The sequence below is a fragment of the Elaeis guineensis genome, chromosome 8 (genome assembly GCF_000442705.2).
Source record: "Elaeis guineensis isolate ETL-2024a chromosome 8, EG11, whole genome shotgun sequence".
Lineage (NCBI taxonomy): Eukaryota > Viridiplantae > Streptophyta > Magnoliopsida > Arecales > Arecaceae > Elaeis > Elaeis guineensis.
The window spans coordinates 16,937,906-16,949,925 of record NC_026000.2 but is presented as its reverse complement, the minus strand read 5'-3'; positions in this window follow the sequence as shown (position 1 = coordinate 16,949,925).

Below are 12,020 nucleotides of genomic sequence, written 5' to 3'. Positions count from 1 at the left end.
AACCAAAGGACAATTGTTGAATCCAAATGATCACTTCTTTTTGTCGTGGCTTCAGAAGGAAACTTCCCTACGCATTTGAAAGCAGAGGGGGGATGGAGAGGTATTCACATTTGAAGGCCATCTATCTTCAATGTACCTTGGTCCGCCAGATGCGGCCTGTATCTAGCGTAAAGATTGTATTACAAAATTTATAATCAAGAAAACAAAGGGCGTGAGAAGTTACCCCGGGCTGAACGCGAAGGTGGGGGATTTTTTTTTTTTTTTTTTTTCTGATAATAACGGTAGGTTCAAATAATTTTTATATGAATACAATCAAAAGAATTAGAAACAAAATATCCCTAAAGAGGCCCGAGATTAGTCCCCCCAACCCAAAAAGACCCTCCCAATACTCTACAACCTAGTTATCATCTAGTCAACTACAGTATTCATCTATCAAAAAACGTGTTTGATCACACATGCAAGACAACCCAATAACATGGATATATTCATATATACTTTAGAAGGGGGTAAGCATGACCCCTCCGAGTGCAGTTGTATATCCAGATCACCACCACAGTCGAGTCACCCTCAATGATAAGATGGTCGGCCCCTAGGGTTCATCTGGCACACGTGATCCTAGTCCAAGTAGCATGCAGCTTCGCCTTAAATAACGTAGGTGCAAAGAGATAGCTTCCCATGGCAACTATCAGTTTGGAGTCAAGTCCACGGATTACAAAGTCTGTCCCATCCTATTTGCCCCTGACACTGCCATCAAAATTGACCTTCAGGTATCTTGGAGAAGAGAGCTCCCACACGATAAACACCCGTTAGATTGCTACACGAGCAGAATGGGAGCCCCAGATCTCTAAGAGTTCGAGGTCACATTTGTCGTCTCCATAGACAAGATACGAGTTCTCTTCGGAATAAATCTTGCTGGACTTTTTCAAGACTCAAACACTAAATATGATAGGCCGTATGTGTAGCATAAGTCCCCATCGCACTGGGGGCAACTCCTTCTACACTTCTCCGTAAGTACTCTAAGGATGCTTGAGCAGGGGCTACAGCCTGGATGATCTACTTATACAACCTCATGAAATACCATATATGCCTACCTCTTAGGTACAAAAATAAAATATGCTCAACCATATCATCCTCCAAACCATAACATAGGTAGGCCGATTAGATCTCCATACCTCGGCCTCTCAGCAAGGATCTCATTGGAAGCTAACCCCAGGCCACCTTCCAAAGAAAGAGGCTTATTTGCAAGTATAACCCCATCCTTCAAATCCATCCAGTATTCAAATGCCTGGTCGGCCCTTCGATATAAGCGATAGAGATCCACCATTACTGCTCTCGGGGAGCAAAAGTGCTTCAAAACCCTGATATCCAAACTACTATGGATTGAAACTAGAAGGGCCAACACCCACTCCCACATCTACTCCCCAAAGAGATGAGCCATTGGATCCCATCCACCATCATCTGCTCCAATGAGATCGCACTCTCACATGGAGTACGTCATGACTAATGGAGGTTAGCCATCGGCTAAATGGAAGATCGTCAACCCACTGATCTCGCAAGAGTAGCACGGATCAATCGCCTCTGTCAACCATCTTATTTGGGATATCACCTCTGGAGTGCACGCATATATCTCCCTTCACACAAAGGAGGCACCCTGACCAGCTCGATATTCCTCGCTCACAGTTCACATCCCATATTTGGTGCTTATCATTGTGCTCCATAGGCTCTTTAAATCCTGTAAAAATCTAAGCATATGTTGAGCAATCAAGATCTCTCACATTATGACCAGAGACTGAATACCCATTTCCCTCCCACGCCAACAGGCGCACACCACCCTAACCTCTTGGCCTCAAGCACCATAAAAAACTTCAAAAATACTGCTCCAGCCTTCCCACCATAATTCTGGGCAAAATCGAATTTGAAAGGAGATAAACCAACATGGAGCTAACAACAAATCCTACCAAAGTAACCCTCTCCATCATGGAAAGGGTACGGGCTTGCCATCCCTTAACCGCTCCCAGATCGCCATCTTCACTCCTCTATAAGCTGCTCTCCTCGACCTACGGCCAGAAATGGGAACATCCAGGTATTATAGGGTCCCACCGTGCTTCTCAATCCCCAGACTATCTCTGATCACATGTCGAATCCAGATTGACATCTTTGGAGAGGTTTACCTTCTAACTAGATGCCTCGCAAAACTCCTTCAGGATCTTTTTAAATTCAACCGCATTCTGAACCGTGACCCGGCCCACCAATATAAAGTCATCTACAAAGAGCATGTACAAGATCGACTGGGCTTCCAGGGCCGACACATAGCGATCAAGTGCCAGCCCCTATGCCACAATACGTATAGCTTTCAAGAGGACGTTATTACACATAATAAAGAGGTATGGGGACAGGAGATCCAGAGTGTAGTGGATCAGAGTGGAGAATCAAGATTTTTCCATCAAACCACTATAATCCGGAGATATAGGAACCATATATGGACGATCAAAGATACGAGCGGGCAATGGCTGATGGGCAATATGATAAGATTAGACAGGAGGTGGTGCGCTTTTTAAGACCCTAGTAGATGATAGAGTTGCGAGCAGATCTTGACCATTGTCCAAGAGTTGCACCAGGGATAGCTTGATCCTTACCATAAGAGAATAGGAGTCAAACTCGTATAAAAATAAATTCTTTGGTCCAGTTGATAGAAAACTAGCTTTAGAAAAGTAACAACTCTTTTTTTTTTCTGTGATGGGAAAAGTAAATTGTATGCCCTCTGGAAAGTATAAGAGAGAAGGATTATTTGGTAGTTGATCGCTGATGTTTTTGTGAACACCTGCAAGGTTTCAAAGACTATTAAAAATATGTTACCTAAAAATTTTTTAAAAAAAAACTATTAAAAATATGAGTTGCCTTGGTGATCGCACTGCTCTGCTAAGCAAGTAGCAATTAGAGATATATTCCAAATTTTCATACTTACACAAAAATAGTCTCTTGCATTGCCTCAAGGATAAATAGAATTCAAAGCTTTACAACCTCTATTTGATATGTGGTGGAACTTCACAAACCAAAGAGGTGCCAATGAGCCATTTTCAATCTTGGGGTGGGGGGGGGGGGGGAGGGGAATTAAAATAAAAATTGAAATCTATATACGGAGTGTTTGGTTGGAGGGAGTATGGGTCTAAAATTGGAATGAGAACGGATGACTTCCATTCCAATTATTTGGTTGGGAAGGTCCTATTGTGATTCTGATTCCAAAATAGAATGGGAATAGCCCAATCTACATGGAACTCAATCCGTCTTTTCCCCTATGAATTCAAATTTTTATTTCAATTCTGATTCTGATTCTGATTCCGATCACGATCACGAACCAAGCGCTTTAGGAGATTTGACCATTTCAATTCTGATTTCCAGTAATTCTGATTTTCATTCCGATTCTAATTTCGATCGCGAACCAAGCACCCTCATATAGAAAAGAGACGAGATTGAGTTTTAGGTAGATTGGACCATTCCAATTCCATCTCGAAATCGGAATATGACTTCTTCCAATCAAACAACTGGAATAAAAGTCATCTATTTTGATTCTCATTTCAGACCTCCATTTTCTCCAACCAAATACTCTTAAATAAAGTTGAATGAAGATAAAGTTGCACTTATCTCTCACATATCACAATACTCGATGCTTTTAGACTTCAAGTATTTCCTATGACCCAGATCATAGTAATTTAGACTCGGGAATATCTGGCTACTTGCTCAAAGTTATATGTTGCTTAGATCATCATCGCTGGCTTGAAGTGTATCAAACACATTTCCAGCATATTCTTCATTCTTTTCGTTCCCCACCTTCTTCGCGGTGCACTGGAGCTTCCTCCAACATACATGCCCTCCACCTAATTAAATGATTTATTACAACTAGCTAGCTCAAACCATATATATGACTACTGCACACACGATCATATCTTGGTCGATCATTTTAATCCGGCAAGCAACAATAAATATATATGATTAATGTTCTCATAAAAGAAGAAGAGTCCGTTTCCTCCATGCTGGTTTTGTCTTATGAAAGCTTCGGAAAGACCGCATAATTTGCTAGATATCCTCATGACGTCCGACGGAGTTGCAATCGCAGCATGGGCCGCACCTCAGTCTACGTCCTAAGAAATTAATATCGAAGCATGGAGCGAGGACGTCTCTTAATTTATTTCCCGGTCCAGGCAGTACCTTTCGCCGGTGCAACGTCCAACATGCGACTTGATGCGTGGTCCATAGCATGTCCTGGAACCAAGAAAATGTATTGTTATGTATGTCCATAACGTACGTACATGATTCTCTTTTTGACTCTTTACCTGAAGCATATCATGTCGCACGAGACATTCATGCGCGGCCAAGGTTACAGCCTCAGGCTTACGCGCAGCATGCATGCATGTATGACACATAGCGTGCCAAGAGAAGGGTAGAAAATTGAAAGAGACTAGACTGTCATCCAAGTATTTATCAAGTTGATCGGATTCATGATCAAGGATGAAAGCAACCTATCAATCTAGCATGTGTTCCTGTATTCCACGTAAAAAGATGGAAAGATGAGGGAAAAAAGGATTAAATTCATCATGGCCCATCTAATAATTTCTCCTTCATCCCATATGTCAAGGCTAATATGTCAAGGCTAGGGACATGGAATGATGGCATGGGGCAAATGATAGAATCAAGCTGCTTACTACGACGTATAAATTAGGGGGCGAATAGCACTTGCAGTGCTCGATCGTTAGGTTCTCATAACCTAGGATGCATGGCTTGTTGATTGAAGCATCCGCATTTGCCACTGATCACAAGTTGTCTCATCTTTGCATGCAATAACAATATGATCTGATCGCCATGATGAGAACCGATTCCATGCACATAACGGTGGTCCTCATTTCACCAGCTGGATGTTATGATTTTGCTAAACTCATGCTAAATTATAAGATAAATATTTCTAAAGATAAGAGTTAGTGCTCAGCAACTTTATTTATGTATTTATTTACTTGCACCGGTGGCTGCAATATATCCAAAAATACCCTACTAAATAGACGCTAATCCTGATTCTTTGAAGCCCCATCTGCCCATCTGCTTTTATGTCAGTTTTAGAAATTTCCTAGGCACCCATCCCTTCTACAAGTTAACCTAGGCAGATGTAGAGACCAAGAGCAATACTTGCAGAACCAAGATTGAAATAAGGCTGGAGTACTTGAAGGATGATATATTTTAAGTTTTAAATTTCTTATTTATTAGTACTATCACAGAGGTTATCCACTATCTGATCCAACATCTTCTTCTCGGATTACAACCGATCACTCACCATCAGGACAGCCCCAGATATGAAAGAAGATCTGAGAAATCAAGATGAAGCGACTTTACACCATCGACTTCTATCCGATCTCATAATCAGACATTTACTGACTTTAAGATCAGGATCCTGTCGATGATGAAGAATAAGATCTGGTGACTTGCCTGAGTGCTGACCCAAAACAGAACATCGGCTTAGCACCGACTTTGGGACACTAGTCTATTCATCCATGTAGATGATTCTTGAAATCTTCCAACAACTTTTAGAACATAAACACAATCCGTGACTGACACCCATGACTAATAATCCTGATTCGCAGATTAATGACGCGGATTCCTTATCCTAACAGTCTATCAAATTAAGGCCTAGCGGACTAGGGAATTAAGGTCTAATGGCCTGTCAAGTTCCAATGTAATAACTCATAGCTTCATCTCTATATAAAGAGGTAATAAGAGGATTCTTATGTAAGCTCAACTTCAAAAAACGTCTCTGTGCCCTCGTTCCCTCTCTCTCTCACTCTTTCTTCTATTATTCTCAAGCTTTAGCTGATTTAAGCATCGAAAAGTCCACCGTCGAAGAACTCCCGACAAGAGTGAATTCTCTTACGGGGTCCCCTTCATGATGTCCTAGTCCTCAGATTGGCATTGAGGTTTTGGGTCGGAAAAAATCCGACCTCAGCTACATCTGCTCCAAATCGAAGACTTACAGCAACAAGTAGTTTTTTTTTTAAAAAAAAATCTCTTATTTATTAGGTAAAAGAGTGTAGCACTAAGCTACAACCGCAGCCTTCTCTTTGGCTTTAGACCAAGAATCTATAATAAGTACTTCCTATAAAGGCACATGAGCAAGTATAAAAGGTTGTGCTCTTAGAACAATATTGGCACCCATCTCCCTTAATTTTGTGGAAGATTTCCGGGTTTGAATTTGATCAAAGAGATGCAATACTGTCCAATCATAGGCAATTTCAATGCACAACGGGCGCAATTCAACTTGGACAGTTCCCTGGTGCATAGAACATGATCACTTCATGTGATCCAACTCAAAGAGTTCAAGCCACATACTGTAGCAAAGTTACCCGTGATTCGAAAGCAATTTAGTACTATTTCACTGGATTTGGATACACTTTGTTTTGGTTTAGTTCTATTACGACTAGTATATGATACGTATTCAGCTTATTGGGTGGAGCAAGTCATCACTAGTTCGAAGTGGAAAAAAGGGTAACTCATCACAACTAAAAGTTAGAAGTATGAAAAAACAAGTGGTGGCCGGAAAACCCCCTTCTGCTTACTGCGAGTTAGTGTTGTGATGCCACACAATAAGACTACCTCTCCAGACAAATGTTCTTTGAAGACTCTGGATGACAGTACTAGCTAGTAACTTAATCACTGATCGATTCACTAACAAATGGGATCATTTGATCATAGAAATCTGAATTCATTTCGGCTATATAGACCCATTTTTTAGTAGTTTCCCCAAATGCATTGACAATTTTAATTTTTTTTTGGGTGTAATATGAGGGAAGGAGCACTTTCCCCATAATTTTGTTAAATGAATATGACAAGACTATGTGCAAGATGCTTTATAGTTTGGTGGTACATTTGTGATAAAATATATCAAGCAAAGTAATTTATACAGCAGAACTATTAGTGATCTTGGTGCCTCCCACTATAATTCTTTGAGTATTTTATTAGAATCTATCCACAAATAAATTTAGAGAAAGAGTCTTTTGACCTATACCTCCACAAAAATCATAAGTCGATGAATATCACAAATTTAAATAGACTAAACTAAAGATCCTTATCAGATAACCAAAATATTAAAAATTTTCTGCCATCAAAAAAACTACCTCAGACATAACTAGAGATAGTGAAAAGTTACCTACAACCCAAAGTTGTCCAACTACTCAGCCATTTGTGTGGGCCACATTTAGGGATGTGTCTAACAACATTGACATAATCTTTACTCAATATAAACAGTCTTATACATGGACATAATCTTCATTCAATATAAACAGACTTATTTCTTTAGTTTGTGATGTTTCAAATCTGTCACCACCCTCAACCCCCAGCAAAAGGGCAGGTTATGCTTCTTTGAAAACGAATCCATCATACATTTCTGGTGGACCAAATGCTGCATTACATAAATTTCTAAACTTTTTACCATTTTTTGCCCCTTTAACTAAGAAACTAGTAGTTTTTTCACGTTGATATTCTATAGATAGCTGTTTGCTATGATTTTACCTCATATTTTATGTTCATCTAGCTTTTATCACAAACAAAGCAAAAGCAATCAACGAAAAACAAGCATTTGATATAAAACATAAAGATCTCCATTGAAAATTTCTCACTGATACAGACATGAAATTAATTGGTATCATCATTAACTGCAGCTAGATTCGGTGCAAAGCTCAGATGCCACTAATCTACTCAATTAATTGGAAAGTAATTCCACTAAGCACTTGAAAACTAGTGAATCAAATGTAGACAACCACAATTTAGAAAGGAAGGAGCTCATACACTCCATTCCATTCCATATACACCTTCAAGCCAATAGCATCATTTTCCTCAAAATAATGTCAGCATTGCTACAGAAGTCGGCAGTGCATCGACAAAATCTACAGCCTATGCCACTTGCCGGCTCAACACCTAGACTTACCTTTGTGTCAAGCAACACCTTGCCACGTCTCGTTCCCTTCTTTATTTCTTTCTCAAGAACCGGTTCATCTATGTTTGTTTGATGTTTAGAAATGCCAGTAAGGTGGGTGACAGGGACTTGGAACTGTGCCCACCAACTTTATGTTATTTTTATGAAGTGACGAGACCAAAGGCTCCTAGAAGAATTAATCCCTCCGAGGTCTCCTGACCCACTCGAGAGCCGTTGCCGACATGAAGGAACGTCCGTGGACAGGGCTCTTGATGTGGTTTCGGCTTTGAAAAGTCCAGTCGACCTCAAATGATTCCTCGGTTGGGTCGGATATAAAATATATCAAAAATTTAAATCTGATATATTTATTAAATAGATTAAAAATTTAGATCTGTATCTAAAAATTTTATTAAATAGACAATATAATCTGATTTATAACAAGCTGAAACAATTTAAAGGGTTAAACCGTACTTAAGGATTGCCATCCTTACTCCAAACAATGCCTTCAAAGTCTTATAACCATTTTTTTCAGCAGACTATTAAATCCTCGAATAGTCTTATACACACTTGACACACCTATTCAACCTGCACCTTGAATTTAATTTTATATTTTCAATATAATATAATATAGCATATTATATATAGTATTACCATCATAAAATACTGTTGTCTTAGCATTATAATAATATATTATAATATCATATATATATATATATATACACACACACATACGCACACCTACTAACTTATAGTATAGTTATTACAATGTGATATTATAATTAATAGTAACTTAGTACTTAAAATATCAATATTCTATTACTAAGTATCACCATATAATATATTTTATTTATATTATATTCTTTAAATAATGTAATGAATTGTAAAAGGCTAACATCATAATATAATATAAATAATTATACATTAATATTGATATTATATTAAAATACCAATACTGACTCATAACAAATATGCTATGACAAAATATTGTTATAATATATAATATGTAATATATAATGTTACTCTTCAGCATTGTTATTATATTCAAAATATTGATTTATAATAGACAGATAAACAAAACAAGTCAAGAATAGTTTTTTTCATTTCAAATACTCTATTCCAATTTTCAGCTTGTTCCAAAAATTTTGGCAATCAAATAGTATCTGGCATGAGTATGTGGTATAGCTATGCCACTTACCATAGCTTTCGTTACTCATTTTACCTTGTTGCGCCATCAAAATTCGGTATCACACAGTATAACAAAAAAATAAAAAATAAAATAAAAAATATAATACAAATATGTAGATCATCCTCAAACCTATCTTCACAGAACGTGCAAGCTGCACTATGAGAGAATAAAATAAAATCAATACAAAAGAAACTCACTATTCAATCTTTGTACAATAATCTCTCATAAAAAAGCTTCAAAATCCTCACAAAAACTCTCTGAAATCTCTGTTGAAGCCTTTTTTGCACCTCCAAGACGTCACCAGCCTTCCGACGTAACAAACGATCCGTCAATTGGAATGATATAGGCTCCAGAATCACAAAAATATCGTTTCAGTAGGAAACAATCCCAATCAAACCTAGAATCATCCGTGGCCATCCGATCGTGACCAGCTCGCACCAGAGCCGTCCGATCGTGCAAAACATTCTCTGATCACGTCTGATCAAACTCGAAATCATCCTCAATCGTTCGATTGTGATCGACTGCGATCAGGATCCTCCAATTGTGTAAACAGTAACTTTAACCGTGCCTGGACTGCATGTTCGGTCCATGCCAGTCCCATGGACCGCCAGTGCCCCACAGTCCATGGTGGACCGCATGGGAACGCTGGCCTGAGCACTCGCACGCATTGGGTCGGCTTGCGCATGCCCGCGCTGGCCCCCTCGAGCATTGGGTCGTGTACGCCTGCGTACGCACGCATCTTTGCCGGGCCCAACGGTGCTCCGCCAGTCCTCGCCAGCCCGTCGCCGGCCGTCGCCGCCTCGTGCACCGTGCCGTCCTTCTTTCGTATGTATCTTCTTCATTTGGACTCCGATTGGACTGTTCTTGGACTTGTTAGACTCCGTTCGTCATCCTGAACCTTGCTGTGGGTTCAATATGGATCGAATCTTGAGGCATCAAATCTCAACAATCTCCATCTTGACTTAATATTCGACCTCCACCTATCTCTAAAAGCCTGTGATCTGTCTCACCCTCATGCCCTGGGGCATGCCTGGTGTCTTATAGATGGGCAAACGTAGGAGTCAAATCAGGCCGCTCGATCCCACCTCCGTCATGGGCTGTGTCTACTCTGACTAAAGATCTGCTCGGGAAAGTCTCCTACGGCAATAGGAATCTCACCCTGCGACGTCGCCTCCCGTCCTCTCGAGTCTCCTGTCTAATGCTCGATCCATCTCCACCTGGAGCTCCACCGTGCTCTGGACTCCTCCTGGCTCCTGAAGCTCCACCTCACACTGGGCCCCCTGTCAGGTAGTAATATCCTCTCATCCTCTTCTTTCCTTCCAAAACAATCCTATCGTCGTGCAGCACCTTCAGAATTTCTCCACCAGCTACCGTCCTATAGCCTCTCAAATCCAGTCTACTCAGTGAGATAAGATTCCGTCTGAAATCGAATATACATCGGATCTCCTCCAATCTCCTCACTGCACCATCATGTGTCCTCCAACTAACCGTTTCGATGTCTCTGATCGCACAGCTCAATCCATCCAGCAGATAAACAGTGCTCTCACTGCTCTCCAGAGAGTCAAACTGCTTCTCTCTGCAACATACATGATAGGTGCATGCAAAATCTAAAATCCATCATTGGGAAAAAATAGATACCTCGTCAGATATATCCAGAACATCATCCTCTGAGTCGCTACTAGCCGTCACTATAGTAGCCCTCATCTGATCCCTGAGTTGAGACCAATCTCTAGCTAGATGTCTCAACTCGTCACACTGGTAACATCTGATCTTGCTCAGGTCTCTCATCCTGGACTTAGACCGCCCTCGCTGCAATCTCCTGTCGCCCTGTCTGCCACCTCCTGCTCCTCCAAAAATCATCAAAGCTGAGCTGCCATCTGAGCTCGAAGCTGGATTCTCCCTCCTAAGAATTTTGTTTTAGAGAATCATCGCGGTGATCTCATCCATCTTGATGGTGCTCTTTCCTACTAGATGAGCAGTCACCAAGAACTCATACGAAGGGGGGAGCGATGCTAGCAAGACCAGTGCTTTAGTTTTCTCCTTAACTTTCTCACCAACGCTGAGGAGGTCAGTGAGAATCTTTTGAAAGTGGTTGAGATGCTCCTGCATGTTCTATCCCTCAGTCATCCGTAGCTGGTAGAACTGCCTCCAAAGAAAAAGAGTATTGATGAAAGACTTTGCTATGTACAACTCCTCGAGCTTCGATCACAGTATCGTCGGAGAAATCTCATCAAACACATAGATCATCACCTCATCTATTAGGTATAAGCGGATCGTACTCACCGTCTGCATCTGAAGCCACCTCCAATCCTGCACCTCTATGGTAGTCGGCTTCTCGTCGCACAAGAGAGCAACGATCAACCCTTGCTGGATGAGCACGTTTTTCATCCTTACCTGCCACAAAGAGAAATTGCTCTTTCCATTAAACTTATTGATCTTCACCTTGATTGTACTTATCTTTTTCATCTTCTATCTCATTCACCACCGCTGCAATCTACGCTCTGATATCACCTTGCTCTGATACCAATTGTTGCATCACCAGGATCCGGTACCACATGGTACAGCAAGAAGAAAGAAGAAATAAAATAAGAAATATGATACAAATACGTAGATCGGCCTCAAGCTTACCTCCACGGGGCATGCAAGTTTCACTGTGAGAGAATAAAATAAAATCAATACAAGAGGAACTTACCACTCAACCCTTGTACAAGAGTTTCTCACAACAAAGCTTCAAAATTCTCACAAAAGCTCTCTAAAATTTTTGTTGAAGCCTTTTTACACCTCCAGAACGTCACCAGCTCTCCGATGCAATAAACGGTTCATCAATCGGAGCTACATAGGCTACAGAATCATAAAAATATCGTTTCAGTAGAAAACAGAGTC